General features: G+C 51.8%; 1 protein-coding gene across 1 annotated transcript in view; it reads right to left on the reverse strand.

Annotated features, from left to right (window-relative positions):
- Positions 1 to 312: 312 nt before the first annotated feature.
- The window catches only part of MRPL17 (mitochondrial ribosomal protein L17), a 74,957-nt gene continuing 61,605 nt past the window's right edge, over positions 313 to 13,664 (reverse strand). The window contains exon 4 of the transcript XR_013640380.1: positions 313 to 379. The gene's annotated coding sequence lies outside the window, so the exon portion shown is untranslated. The remainder of the gene's footprint in view (positions 380 to 13,664) is intronic.

A 13,664-nucleotide genomic window follows, 5' to 3' on the forward strand; every position in this document is an offset into this window, starting at 1 on the left:
ATATGTGTGGTGTGAACCTGGTTCCCTGAGTTCAATTCCTAGTCACGGCTGACATCAGTGCCGAATTTTCCTGAAGAGGGACCTGGGTTTCCCCTTCGTACTTTGGCGGGTTTTTTGTTGCTGTTGATGTTCTCAGATTTCCTCCCACACTCCGAATTTAAAGTGACTCACGTGATATCGGATAAGCTACGCAGGTCAGAGGCAGTGGACAGTCCCAGACCTATGGGAGCAAAACAACCTTCTACCAGAGGTCGCAACCGGGTACCCGATACCCGTACCCTACCCGATACCCGGCTACCCGTACTTGGCCGGGTACAGGTACCCATTTGCGACCCTGGTGCGGCCGGGTACGGGTAAGGAATCAAAACCCGTTTGCGACCTCTGCTCCCTACTTCCTCGCGGTGCCGGACGGGCAACACTGTCGTGGAAAGTGCTGTGGGTGGGATGGCCAAAGCCTTTCGCCTCATGGCGTCTGTGACCACCACAATGGCTAAATGGGGGCTCTGGACGGGTGCTAGGGGCTGGTAACCCCTCCACCTTCAAAAAATTACCACTAAACCACGGCTGAAATATCTAACTAATAAGCTTGTGCCGGAGGCCCCGGGGGGACAGGCGTCTATGACGTCTCCTGGCCAAACCCCATTTGGCGGAGCCAGGAGATTGAATCTTGACCCTCGGGGCTCCTCCAGAAACAACGAAAAGCCACTACGGATGGCCACGTGGAATGTTCGAACGCTCACTGCGGAGAAGAGGCTGCCACTCCTCTGTTGGGAGCTGGACCGGTACCGCATTCAGGAGGTCCGGTGGACCGGCTCTGGCTCCTGCCACCATGAGGGGTGGACAGTCCTCTACTCGGTGCAGGAGACTGCCAAACAACAGGGTGTGGCTCTTCTTTTGAACATAAGAATGAAAGGGGCGTGGGAGCGTGGCGGTGAGGTGTGGGAAGCTGTAAGCCCCAGGCTACTTTGGGCTCGCCTTCCCATCAACTGGAGGCGAGGAGTGGTGGTCGTGGTTACTTATGCCCCCACCGAAGACGAACATCCGTGGAGGGATGCAGGCAAGGCCGATGAGTCAGATGCCTTCTATGACCTCCTGTCACAGGTGCTGGCTAAAGTGGCCCCTCGGGATAGAGTCATCTTGCTGGGTGACTTCAATGCCCGAGTTGGTCATGATGCTGGCACCTGGTCTAGAGTGATTGGAAGGCATGGGCCTGATCAGCTCAATAACAACGATAGGAGGCTGCTAGAATTTTGTGCATCCCATGGGCTTGTAATTACCAACACGATGTTCCGGCATCGGCGCATCCACACAACATCATGGATACATGCCGGGTCCAAGCAAGAACATCTGCTGGACTACATAGTGACGGACCAGCGGATGCGAGCCCATGTCCTTGACACCAGGACCTACTGTGGAGCTGATCTGTCCTCTGACCATCGACTAGTCATCTGTAAGATGCGCCTGCCATTCTTCTACTCCGGTGGTGGGTGTACACCCAGGACCCCATTCCAATCTAAGGTGTTCTGGTCTCAGTTAGCTGATGAAAGTTGCATGCGAGAATTTCATCATCGCTTGCGGCTGGGGTTGGCATCGTCCCCCACTCCTCCTGATGTCGAGGGTAAATGGGTGAGGTTTAGGACTGTGACTCATGTATCTGCAATGGCTGCTTTGGGTATGCGGTCCAGACCCCCCCAGAGACCCTGGCTGACAGAGGAGGTATTTTGGATGGTTGACAAAAAGCGACAGGCCCAGTCTAATCGTCTACAGCATCCCACGTCAGAGAATGAGGAGGCTTACCGCAGCCTTCGCTCGGAGGTTCGGAGAGCCGTGAGGCGCTACAAGGATGGGTGGTGGTCGCGGGTTGCTGAGGATATGGAGTCTGCCTCAGTGGCCTGCGATCACATATCGCTCTTTAATTCCATCAAAAAAGTAACCTGCAGCGCCACAACTATTACCATCATTAGGGGAAACACGGTGATTCAATCTCCGACGCCCAGAAACAGGTTTGCAGATTTGCTGAGCATTTCTGTGAGATCCTGGGGGAGGGGAAATCCCTCAGCCAGGAAAACATCGTGGCACAGAGTGGGGATGACCCTGCTGAGGCTGCGGTGCCTCAAATATTGGAAAAAGAAGTCACCCCCTGTGGGTGGCTGGCTGAGGTGCCATCTGTTGAGGAAGTACTAAAGGCGATCCAGAGTCTGAGACCAGGAAAGGCACCGGGCAGAGATGATCTCCAAAGCGAAATGCTGAGGGAGGGTGGCGTTTGTGCACAGACTGCCCTACATGACATCATAACAACAGTCTGGACCACTGGGCGGGTCCTGCAGGACTGGAAGGATGCCCTGGTGGTCCCCCTCTTTAACAAGGGGGACCACACAGACTGTAACAACTACAGGGGCATCTGACTTCTCAGTATGCCGGGAAAGGTCCTGGCAAGGATTATTCAACATCGCCTTGCCAGGCACGCTGAGGAGAGGCTTGCGGAGCCCCAATGCGGTTTCAGGAAAGGGCGGTCCTGCACAGATACCATATTTTCTGTCCGTCTGCTACAGCAGAGGTGTAGGGAATTCCAATAAGACCTACATCTCTGCTTTATTGACTTGTTCAAGGCCTAGGATACCATCAGTAGGCTTGGGCTCTGGGTTGTTCTTCGTGCTTTCGGAGTCCCTGACCCTCTGCTCACGATCATTAAGGACCTTCATGATGGTGAGCGGGCCCGGGTAAAACTACGTGGCTGGGAATCAGAGCCATTCCCTGTTCACCTTGGGGTGCGACAGTGATGTCCTCTGGCTCCCACATTATTTAACATCTATTTTGACCACGTAGTTCGTGAAGCCTTCAATACCTGTACCAGGGGAATATCCATTTGGTACAGATACAATGGGAGGCAGATCGATGCCCGGGTGCGGTCAAGGTATGGCTCCCTATTGGTCAATCACGTTATGTATGCCGACGACCTGGTAATTGCTGCTCATTCAGAGGAGGAGTTGGAGACGCTGCTGCTGAAACTGGAGCGTGCCACTAAGAGGTGGGGCCTTACCATCAGCCCCACCAAAACTAAGCACCTGCCTGGGTATTTTGTACCATCGGACACTCCACCCCCACGACTCCCAATCGGTGATGGGGCAGTAGTGGAGACAGTGGAGAGTTTCCCATACCTGGGCAGTGTACTCATTACCGGCTCCAGTTTAACAGCAGTGGTCTCACTCCGAGTCAGTCGAGCGGCAATGTCTTTTCATCGGTTGCGTAACGCTGTGTGGAAGCTACCTGGTCTGTCACTTCGCACAAAGCTTCAGGTCTTCTCGGCAACAGTCATTCCCTCCCTTCTCTACGCTTGCGAAACGTAGACCCCCCTAATGGAGCATCTTCGTCGGTTAGACACATTTAGGCTGGCTTGCCTACTATCCATCCTTGGTTTAACCAGGCTGGATTGTGTGAGGAGCTCACAAATCCTTGAAAGATCTGGGTAAAGTCCCAACGGTGAGCTCCTCCGGCAGGCAAGGCTGCGTTGGCTGGGTCATATAGCCCGCATGCCCAGCCACTGCATGCCTAAACAGATTTTGTTCGACCGGATCAAGGAGGCTAAACGGGCGCGGCACGGGCTAGAGAAGAGATGGAGTGATGTTTTTCAGTCGGATGTGGAGCTGAGTGGACTTGCCGATGACCGGTACCAGCGGTGTCAAATCGGCCTCAGTGGAGGAGGCTCGTGTAGGACGCTACTGGGCAGTTGGAGGCAGTCGCCCTCCAGCAACAACGGAGGGCGGAGGAGCGACGCTCACAACAACGAGCGGAGCGCCGGGTGGCTAAAGCACAGCAAGTTGGCACAGTAGGGGGCACAGGTGGTGCATCAGCCAGTCATCTCAGTCATTTCAGTCAATCGACCCGTGGCACCTGCTGGGTCTGCCCCGTGACCTGCCAGCGGGCGTTCGACACTTCACGTGGCCTCAAGGTGCACATGGCCTGGCACAAGCGTCGTGGTGACGTCACCGCCACTTAGTGGCGAATGGCGGTTGTTGTGTGTGTGAGTGTGTGTGAACGTGTGTGTGAGTGTGTGTGTGTGAACAAGTGTGAGTGTGTGTGTGTGAACGTGTGTGTGTGAGAGAGAGATGGTATGTTAATATGAGAAGGTGTGTGTGTGTGTGAACATGTGTGTGTGAACGTGTGTGTGTGAATGTGTGCGTGTGAGTGTGTGTGTGAACGTGTATGTGAGAGAGTCGTGTGTGATGTGTGTATGAGCGTTTGTGTGTGAGAGCGTGTATGTGAACGTGTGTGTGAGTGTGTGTGTGTGAACGTGTGTGTGTGCATGTGTGCGTGTGAGTGTGTGTGTGAACGTGTGTGTGCGTGAACGTGTGTGTGTGCATGTGTGTGAACGTGTGTGTGAGTGTGTGTGTGAACGTGTGTGTGTGCGTGTGAGTGTGTGTGTGAACGTGTGTGTGTGTGAACGTGTGTGTGTCAACGTGTGTGTGAGTGTGTGAACGTGTGTGTGAGAGAGTCGTGTGTGTATGATTGTTGTGTGTATGAGTGTGTGTGTGTGAGCGTGTTTGGTGCTTGCTAACGGCACTTGCCACAACAGTCTGTTAAGGCTACACGGGGATCTTTATCTCTGTATTTGTGCATGCTAACGTCACTTGCCACAAACAGTCTTTTACAGATTACACGGGGTATCTTTGTCTTTGTGATAGTGTGTATCAGAGGTGTGGACTCGAGTCATGTGACTTGGACTCGAGTCAGACTCGAGTCATGAATTTGATGACTTGCGACTCGACTTGGACTTGCATAACAATGACTTTGTCCCACCTATGAGATGTGGACTCGAGTCATGTGACTTGGACTCGAGTCAGACTCGAGTCATGAATTTGATGACTTGCGACTCGACTTGGACTTGCATAACAATGACTTTGTCCCACCTCTGGTGTGTATATGTGTGTGTGTGTTTCCGTATTGAGGATGTGGTTTGTTTTATGCGTGGTGAGGTCATTGGCATTGAGGTTTGCTAGTATGTGTGTGGGTGTGTGTACCTATGTGAAGCTGTGTATGCGCGTGTACGTGTGAATGTGTGCGTGTATGAGTGTGTGTCAAACGCAGAGAACAAGACACACAAACATCAATACATTCATCTGGTGCATTAAAACAATATCCATCATTTGACACGTGGCTTGTGAATGTTCCTGCCTCGGGTGAAACTCCATGAACCACGATGAGTGGGTGTGCAGTGGGGATGAACGATTAATCGATTTCAAATCGATTAGCAAATCGCATTGCGATGAAAAGTCCTATTACTTTATCATTTGAATTGTTTTATTTGTTTTATTAGTATAACTTTATTTATTTAACTTAACAATTGTTCCATGTTTGATTGTTCTATTTCAATAAAAAAAAAATATGCATGTTGGAAGCAATTAATATATTTTAAGTTCTCATCCTCGCATTTGAATATATAGAGCAGCTCATATGTTTGATGGTATCACGTGGTAATGCTCCATCACGTGTTTTAAATCCATTACACAGTGAATATTGAACTGAAGCTTGACTTAAAAAAAAATGAATTCGCACATCAAATCGCAATATCTGTCAGAAAATTCGCAATCAGATATTTCCCAAATCAGGCTTGTTGTATGCACGTGTGTGTCTGTGTGTGTGTCTGTGTGTGTGTCTGTGTGTGTGTCTGTGTGTGTGTGTGTCTGTCTGTGTGTGTGTCTGTGTGTCTGTGTGTGTGTCTGTGTGTGTGTCTGTGTGTGTGTGTGTCTGTGTGTGTGTCTGTGTGTGCCTGTGCGTGTGTCTGTGTGTGTGCCTGTGTGTGTGTCTGTATGTCTGTGTGTGTGTCTGTGTGTGCCTGTGCGTGTGTCTGTGTGTGTGCCTGTGTGTGTGTCTGTATGTCTGTGTGTGTGTCTGTATGTGCCTGTGTGTGTGTCTGTGTGTGTGTCTGTCTGTGTGTGTGTATGTGTGTGTCTGTCTGTGTGTGTGTCTGTGTGTGTGTCTGTGTGTGTCTGTGTGTGTGTCTGTGTGTGTGTCTATGTGTGTGTCTGTGTGTGTGTGTCTGTGTGTGTGCCTGTGTGTGTGTCTGTGTGTGTGTCTGTGTGTGTGTCTGTCTGTGTGTGTGTATGTGTGTGTCTGTGTGTGCCTGTGTGTGTGTCTGTGTGTGTGTCTGTGTGTGTGTCTGTCTGTGTGTGTGTGTGTGTGTGTGTGTGTGTGTCTGTGTGTGTGTCTGTGTATGTGTGTGTCTGTATGTCTGTGTGTGTGTCTGTGTGTGCCTGTGTGTGTGTCTGTGTGTGTGTCTGTGTGTGTGTCTGTCTGTGTGTGTGTGTATGTGTGTGTCTGTCTGTGTCTGTGTGTGTGTGTGTGTCTGTGTGTGTGTGTGTGCATGGGGAGCGGTGGTGTAGCGGTTAGCGCTTCGCTGCGCTACGAACCCGGCGACCCGAGTTCGATTCCCGCTCACGGCCAACACCGGTGACGATTATCTGAACCGGTCCTGGGCCTCCCCTAAGTCGTCTCAGCCTGAAATGAGTACCTGGTGCGGTGTGTAGTAATCATCGCCACTGGGGAAACAAAGGCGGCCGGGCGTGGTGCTGGCCACCCACCCCCTCGTGTGCCGTGCCGGCCTTCATAGGTGCTCACTAACAGCACTTGCCCCAACAGTCTGTTAAGGCTACACGGGGGATCTTTGTCTTTTGTTCTACGCACGTGTGTGTGTGTGTGCGTCAGTCCGGATCCGGAAATCCGCTCCGTGTGTTATAATGGGCCAAACCCGGCGCTCCCCGCTCCGGATTTCTCGCTCCGGGTTTTGCAAATCTCCACAGCGACTCTTTCTAGGAATTCCGACACGGGCTCGGGGAAGCGAGTTTGCCTCGAACACGTGACCCAATCCACATGGGGACGCGTCACGCACGTGATGATGCGAACGGGGTTCTGCGACTCCCACCTCTAGGTCGACTCGGCCGAAAATTAGTTGCCTAGTCACCGGTCTTTAAACGTCGGGGAGACAAAGGTGGCCGGGCGTAATGGTGACCCCACCACCACCTCCATCAAATAGGTGCTCGCTAATAGAATTTGTGCCAAATGGCCTGCCAAGGAATTTAATTTTTACGGACGAATCATTTACGGGGAATGGAAAATGCAATGATGTCAACGTGAAACCATGTCCCATGCAACATCTCACAAGCCATGATTTGGATGAATGCCCCCCTAAGCAGTGTCGATCACGGTGGATGTTTTGACCATACTTCACCACGCTGGTCAATCAATTTCAGACTCTGTCGCCTCGACGGACCTGGTTTTCACCTGAGGACGGCTGCTTGCGTTGTGGCCGAAACGTCGTGAGAATTATTAAATTATGTTTTATTTTTATTATTTTATTGTTTCCCTTCTACGTGACTTTACCGAAAGAACCAAGAAGATGAATCCCTGCAGTCACGAAAGCTTTAAATCGAAATTCAATGCGGGTTGGTTCCCCGGGGCGGGGGGAGGGGGGGGTGGTGAGAAGGTGGGGGGAGGCTTGCCCAGGACCGGTCCAGCTATCGCTCGCCACAGATGTTAACCGTGCCCAGGAATCGATCTCAAGCAGTGCCGGTTTAGTTGCATAGTGCGCTAACCGCTGCGCCACCACTCCCCGTGACGCTCTTCCAGCTGAACGCATTCCCTACATCTGACTGCAAATTGCCATTTGATGTGAGCGAGTGACCGCTTCCTATGGAATATACGGTCACACTCGAACTGATCGCGTGTTTTATATGCCAGTGACACGCTGAGTGAGCTTTCTCCTTCATCCCTACCCTCACCACACTCGTTGCATACTGCTTCGGTGTTGCTCGCTATATACTGGAACATCTCTGAGAACCGACCAACGAGACGATGGCTTCACACAGCTCACGGATTCCTGCCCTGCGCACTAAATAAAGATTCACATTCGGGACTACGTGCGGTGGTTCTGAACCTTCGCTGCAGCCTCGAATCCCGTTCCTTCTCAGTCGTTTAGTTCAAGTTCATGGATTAGGTATAGGGCCCTGTGAGCAATTCGGCTCTTGAATCGGGTGCAACCGCAACAAACAAAAAACAAAAACATGAACAAGAAAACATCTTAAAGTGAATATGTGACTGAGTGCAAACAGAAAATCCAAGAAAAGACAGCAAAATATTGCAGAAAAAGCACCGTACACAAAAATGTGCAAAAATCTCAGTGGGATGCAAGTCAAACAACAACAACAACAACAACCACAAGACAACTTAGATTAAGGCCATCAGTCTAACTCTGTACTACAACAAACAAACATGGCCAAACCAATACACTTTTTAAAAGACGCCCCAATGTTCAGAGATGCCTCGTGTTTGATTGAAACCAAAGCGAGCCGTAGCTTACGCAGCCCCGTGATCGATTCGTGTATTTCGATGATTTACCTTCGAAAAAAAAGAAAAAAAATATGCATCCGCCCGTGTCTCGCGGTAGGTAAAACATTAAAATCAATTAAATCACGACGTTTAAGCGTTTGTGCTTTCACTAAGTTGTCCCACACCTGAAGAAGGACGCTTGTGGTGCGCCCGAAACGTCGTGATTTCATTGATTAATTTACCTACGTGACCTTACCGAAAAAACTAAAGAGTGTGAATCCTTGCAGTCACGAAAACTTCAAATCTAGCACCCACCAGAAAGGGCATCACGCACCCACCAGGGGGATGCTGCTGGTGCATCACCCCACGTCAAGAAGAACCACTGATCCCACAAGTTCAAGATTTGAAGCTTTCGTGACTGCAAGGATTCATACTCTTAGATTTTTTTCGGTAAAGTCACGTAGGTAAAAAAGTTAATAAAAGTAATAATGGAAATAAAATAAAATAAAAAAATCACAAGATTCATACACGGCACGTGACTTTACCGAAAAAACTAAAGAGTATGAATCCTTGCAGTCACGAAAGCTTCAAATCTAGAACTTGTGGGATCAGTGGTTCGTGGGATGATGCAGCATCCCACGTCAAGACGAACCACTGATCCCACAAGCGTCACTAAAGGTGGTCTCAGGTCCCACTCAGTCTGCGTGGAGCGAGAGATTCTCTTGCAGATGTGGAACTGTTCGCCTGGATCGAGAGCCCACCCTCTGCCCCTCCGTGAGATATTCTCAGTCTGTCTCTCTGTCTCGTCTGCGTGTCTCCATCAGCCTGTCTCTCTGTGTCTCTGTCTTGTCTCCGTGTCTCCATCAGTCTGTCTCTCTGTCTCGTCTGTCTGTCTCCGTGTCTCTCAGTGTGTCTCTCTGTGTCTCTGTCTTGTCTGTGTGTCTCTCAGTCTGTCTCTCTGTGTCTCTGTCTTGTCTGTGTGTCTCTCAGTCTGTCTCTCTGTGTCTCTGTCTTGTCTGTGTGTCTCTCAGTCTGTCTCTCTGTGTCTCTGTCTTGTCTGTGTGTCTCTCAGTCTGTCTCTCTGTGTCTCTGTCTTGTCTGTGTGTCTCTCAGTCTGTCTCTCTGTGTCTCTGTCTTGTCTGTGTGTCTCTCAGTCTGTCTCTCTGTGTCTCTGTCTTGTCTGTGTGTCTCTCAGTCTGTCTCTCTGTGTCTCTGTCTTGTCTGTGTGTCTCTCAGTCTGTCTCTCTGTGTCTCTGTCTTGTCTGTGTGTCTCTCAGTCTGTCTCTCTGTGTCTCTGTCTTGTCTGTGTGTCTCTCAGTCTGTCTCTCTGTGTCTCTGTCTTGTCTGTGTGTCTCTCAGTCTGTCTCTCTGTGTCTCTGTCTTGTCTGTGTGTCTCCCCAGCCTGTCTCTCTGTGTCTCTGTCTTGTCTGTGTGTCTCCCCAGCCTGTCTCTCTGTGTCTCTGTCTTGGCTGTGTGTCTCTCAGTCTGTCTCTCTGTGTCTCTGTCTTGTCTGTGTGTCTCCCCAGCCTGTCTCTCTGTGTCTCTGTCTCGTCTGCGTGTCTCCGTGTCTCCCCAGCCTGTCTCTCTGTGTCTCTGTCTCTCTGTCTCCGTCTCTCTGTCTCGTCTCCGTGTCTCCCGGCCTGTCTCTCTGTGTCTCGTCTGCGTGTCTCCATGTCTCCATCAGCCTGTCTCTCTGTCTCGTCTGTCTGTCTCCGTGTCTCTCAGTGTGTCTCTCTGTGTCTCTGTCTTGTCTGTGTGTCTCTCAGTCTGTCTCTCTGTGTCTCTGTCTTGTCTGTGTGTCTCTCAGTCTGTCTCTCTGTGTCTCTGTCTTGTCTGTGTGTCTCTCAGTCTGTCTCTCTGTGTCTCTGTCTTGTCTGTGTGTCTCTCAGTCTGTCTCTCTGTGTCTCTGTCTTGTCTGTGTGTCTCTCAGTCTGTCTCTCTGTGTCTCTGTCTTGTCTGTGTGTCTCTCAGTCTGTCTCTCTGTGTCTCTGTCTTGTCTGTGTGTCTCTCAGTCTGTCTCTCTGTGTCTCTGTCTTGTCTGTGTGTCTCTCAGTCTGTCTCTCTGTGTCTCTGTCTTGTCTGTGTGTCTCTCAGTCTGTCTCTCTGTGTCTCTGTCTTGTCTGTGTGTCTCTCAGTCTGTCTCTCTGTGTCTCTGTCTTGTCTGTGTGTCTCTCAGTCTGTCTCTCTGTGTCTCTGTCTTGTCTGTGTGTCTCCCCAGCCTGTCTCTCTGTGTCTCTGTCTTGTCTGTGTGTCTCCCCAGCCTGTCTCTCTGTGTCTCTGTCTTGGCTGTGTGTCTCTCAGTCTGTCTCTCTGTGTCTCTGTCTTGTCTGTGTGTCTCCCCAGCCTGTCTCTCTGTGTCTCTGTCTCGTCTGCGTGTCTCCGTGTCTCCCCAGCCTGTCTCTCTGTGTCTCTGTCTCTCTGTCTCCGTCTCTCTGTCTCGTCTCCGTGTCTCCGTGTCTCTGTCTCATCTGCGTGTCTCTGTGTCTCCCAGCCTGTCTCTCTGTCACTCTGTCTTGTCTGTGTGTCTCTCAGTGTGTCTCTCTGTGCCTCTGTCTGTCTGAGTGTCTCCGTGTCTCCCAACCTGTCTCTCTGTGTCTCTGTCTCATCTGTGTGTCTCCGTGTCTCTCAGTGTGTCTCTCTGTGTCTCTGTCTGCGTGTCTCCGTGTCTCCATCAGCCTGTCTCTCTGTCTCTGTGTATCTGTCTGTGTGTCTCTGTGTCTCCCAGCCTGTGTCTCTGTGTCTCTGTCTCATCTGCGTGTGTCCGTGTCTCCATCAGCCTGTCTCTCTGTCTCGTCTGTCTGTCTCCGTGTCTCTCTGTGTCTCTGTCTGTCTGCGTTTCTCCGTGTCTCTCAGTCTGTATCTCTGTGTCTCTGTCTCGTCTGCGTGTCTCCGTGTCTCCATCAGCCTGTCTCTCTGTCTCGTCTGTCTGTCTCCGTGTCTCTCTGTGTCTCTGTCTGTCTGCGTGTCTCCGTGTCTCTCAGTCTGTATCTCTGTGTCTCTGTCTCGTCTGCGTGTCTCCGTGTCTCCATCAGCCTGTCTCTCTGTCTCGTCTGTCTGTCTCCGTGTCTCTCTGTGTCTCTGTCTGTCTGCGTGTCTCCGTGTCTCTCAGTCTGTATCTCTGTGCCTCTGTCTCGTCTGCGTGTCTCCGTGTCTCCCAGCCTGTGTCTCTGTGTCTCTGTCTCTGTCTCGTCTCCGTGTCTCCGTGTCTCTCTGTCTCTCTGTGTCTCTGTCTGCGTGTCTCCCTGTGTCTCTCTGTGTCTCTGTCTCTCTGTCTCTTTCTCTCTGTGTCTCTGTCTCGTCTCCGTGTCTGCGTGTCTCCGTGTCTCCCAGCCTGTCTCTCTGTGTCTCTGTCTCTCTGTCTCGTCTCCGTGTCTGCGTGTCTCCGTGTCTCCCAGCCTGTCTCTCTGTGTCTCTGTCTCTCTGTCTCGTCTCCGTGTCTCCGTGTCTCTCTGTCTCTCTGTCTGCGTGTCTCCCTGTGTCTCTCTGTGTCTCTGTCTCTCTGTCTCTCTGTCTCGTCTCCGTGTCTGCGTGTCTCCGTGTCTCCCAGCCTGTCTCTCTGTGTCTCTGTCTCTCTGTCTCTGTCTTTCTGTGTCTCTGTGTCTCTCTGTCTCTCTGTGTCTCTGTCTGCGTGTCTCCCTGTGTCTCTCTGTGTCTCTGTCTGCGTGTCTCCCTGTGTCTCTCTGTGTCTCTGTCTGCGTGTCTCCCTGTGTCTCTCTGTGTCTCTGTCTGCGTGTCTCCCTGTGTCTCTCTGTGTCTCTGTCTCTCTGTCTCTGTCTCTCTGTCTCTCTGTCTCGTCTCCGTGTCTCCCAGCCTGTCCTGCTGCCGCCACTAAGGGGGGCGACTTCACTGAACATCTGTGAACAAGATCTTCACGGCGCATCGGATTTCCTCCAGTATCAATACTGATTCTGATTCTGACGTTACTGCTGCTGCTGCTGCCACCAACACCCAGTGACGAATATCGGACCTCCCCTAGGTCGACTCAGCCTCAAGCGACTGCCTGCTGCGGTGTCTAGTCAACATCGCCACTGGGGGAGACAAAGGCGGCCGGGCGTGGCCACCCACCCCCCTCTCGTGTTCATAGCTATTGCTACTCGCTAACAGCACTTGCCCCGTGGGCTATACGGGGGGAGAAAGGTGACCTTTGTCTTTGTTTGTGTGCGTGTGTGAGATCCAAATTGAGACGCACTACAAGTTCCATCATGTGGGGGGGTGGGGTGGGGGGGTTATTGGTTGGTGGGGGGGTGGAGGGTTAGGTGTCGTTAATATAAATGTGTCGTCAAACCCGTCACCACCCGACGGGTTTCATGGCACGTTTAGCTCGACGCGAATCATGAATCAATCTGTAGGGGGGGGGGATGCATGGTGGTGGGTGGTGGTGGTTGTGGTTGGTTATGGTGGTGGTTGTGGTGGTGGTTGTGGTGGTTGTGGTTGGTTATGGTGGTGGTTGTGGTGGTTGTGGTGGTTGTGGTTGGTTATGGTGGTGGTTGTGGTGGTTGTGGTGGTTGTGATTGGTTATGGTGGTGGTGGTTGTGGTGGTGGATGTAGTTGTGGTGGTGGTGGTGGTTGTGGTGGTGGTGGATGGGGTGGTTGTAGTGGTGGATGTGGTGGTTGTGGTGGTGATGGTTGTGGTGGTTGTGGTTGGTTATGGTGGTGGTTGTTGTGGTGGTGGTGGTTGTGGTGGTTGTTGTGGTAGTGGTGGCTGTGGTTGTCATCCACCTAGCGGCTATCCAGGCTCTACCCCGGGAGCTTCGTCTGGTGGCGAGGTGCTGCGAGCCAGCTGTTGCAGGGCTGCACATTTCCAAAGTTGGACTTCTTTCGCGCCGTACTAACCGGTGCAATACAAACACGTGCAACGGACACCACCACCACCACCACCACCCCCGCCCGTATCGAACCATGGAAAGGTCTCTCTGTCTGTGTGTCTGTCCGTGCGATGATGCATGTGGTGTGTCAACATATGTCAAGGGCGCGCTTGGTGTAGTCAGGTGGTGATCAGGTGAAAGTCACTCACCTGTCAACCCATGAAGATGAAGGTGGCGGCGATGATGGTGGTGATGGTGATGGTGGTGCCGATGGTGACGGCTCATGTCGCGAGAAGCATCCGCTTGGGTATCTCGGGAGACAGGACAGGGAGTGAGACGAGGGGGGGGGTCGTGGAAAGGAAAGTAAGAAAGGCAGGTAGAGTTTGGGGGGGGGGGGGTGATAGACACAGAGACACAGAGACATCGATGGAGAGGCGTGCGGAGGAACGGAGAGACACGTAGGGACAGATTGAGAGACGCTGAGACACACAGACAGACCCACAGAGAGACAGACTGGGAGACACGGAGACAGACAGA

Source organism: Lampetra fluviatilis, chromosome 58 (genome assembly GCF_964198595.1).
Source record: "Lampetra fluviatilis chromosome 58, kcLamFluv1.1, whole genome shotgun sequence".
Classification (NCBI taxonomy): domain Eukaryota; kingdom Metazoa; phylum Chordata; class Hyperoartia; order Petromyzontiformes; family Petromyzontidae; genus Lampetra; species Lampetra fluviatilis.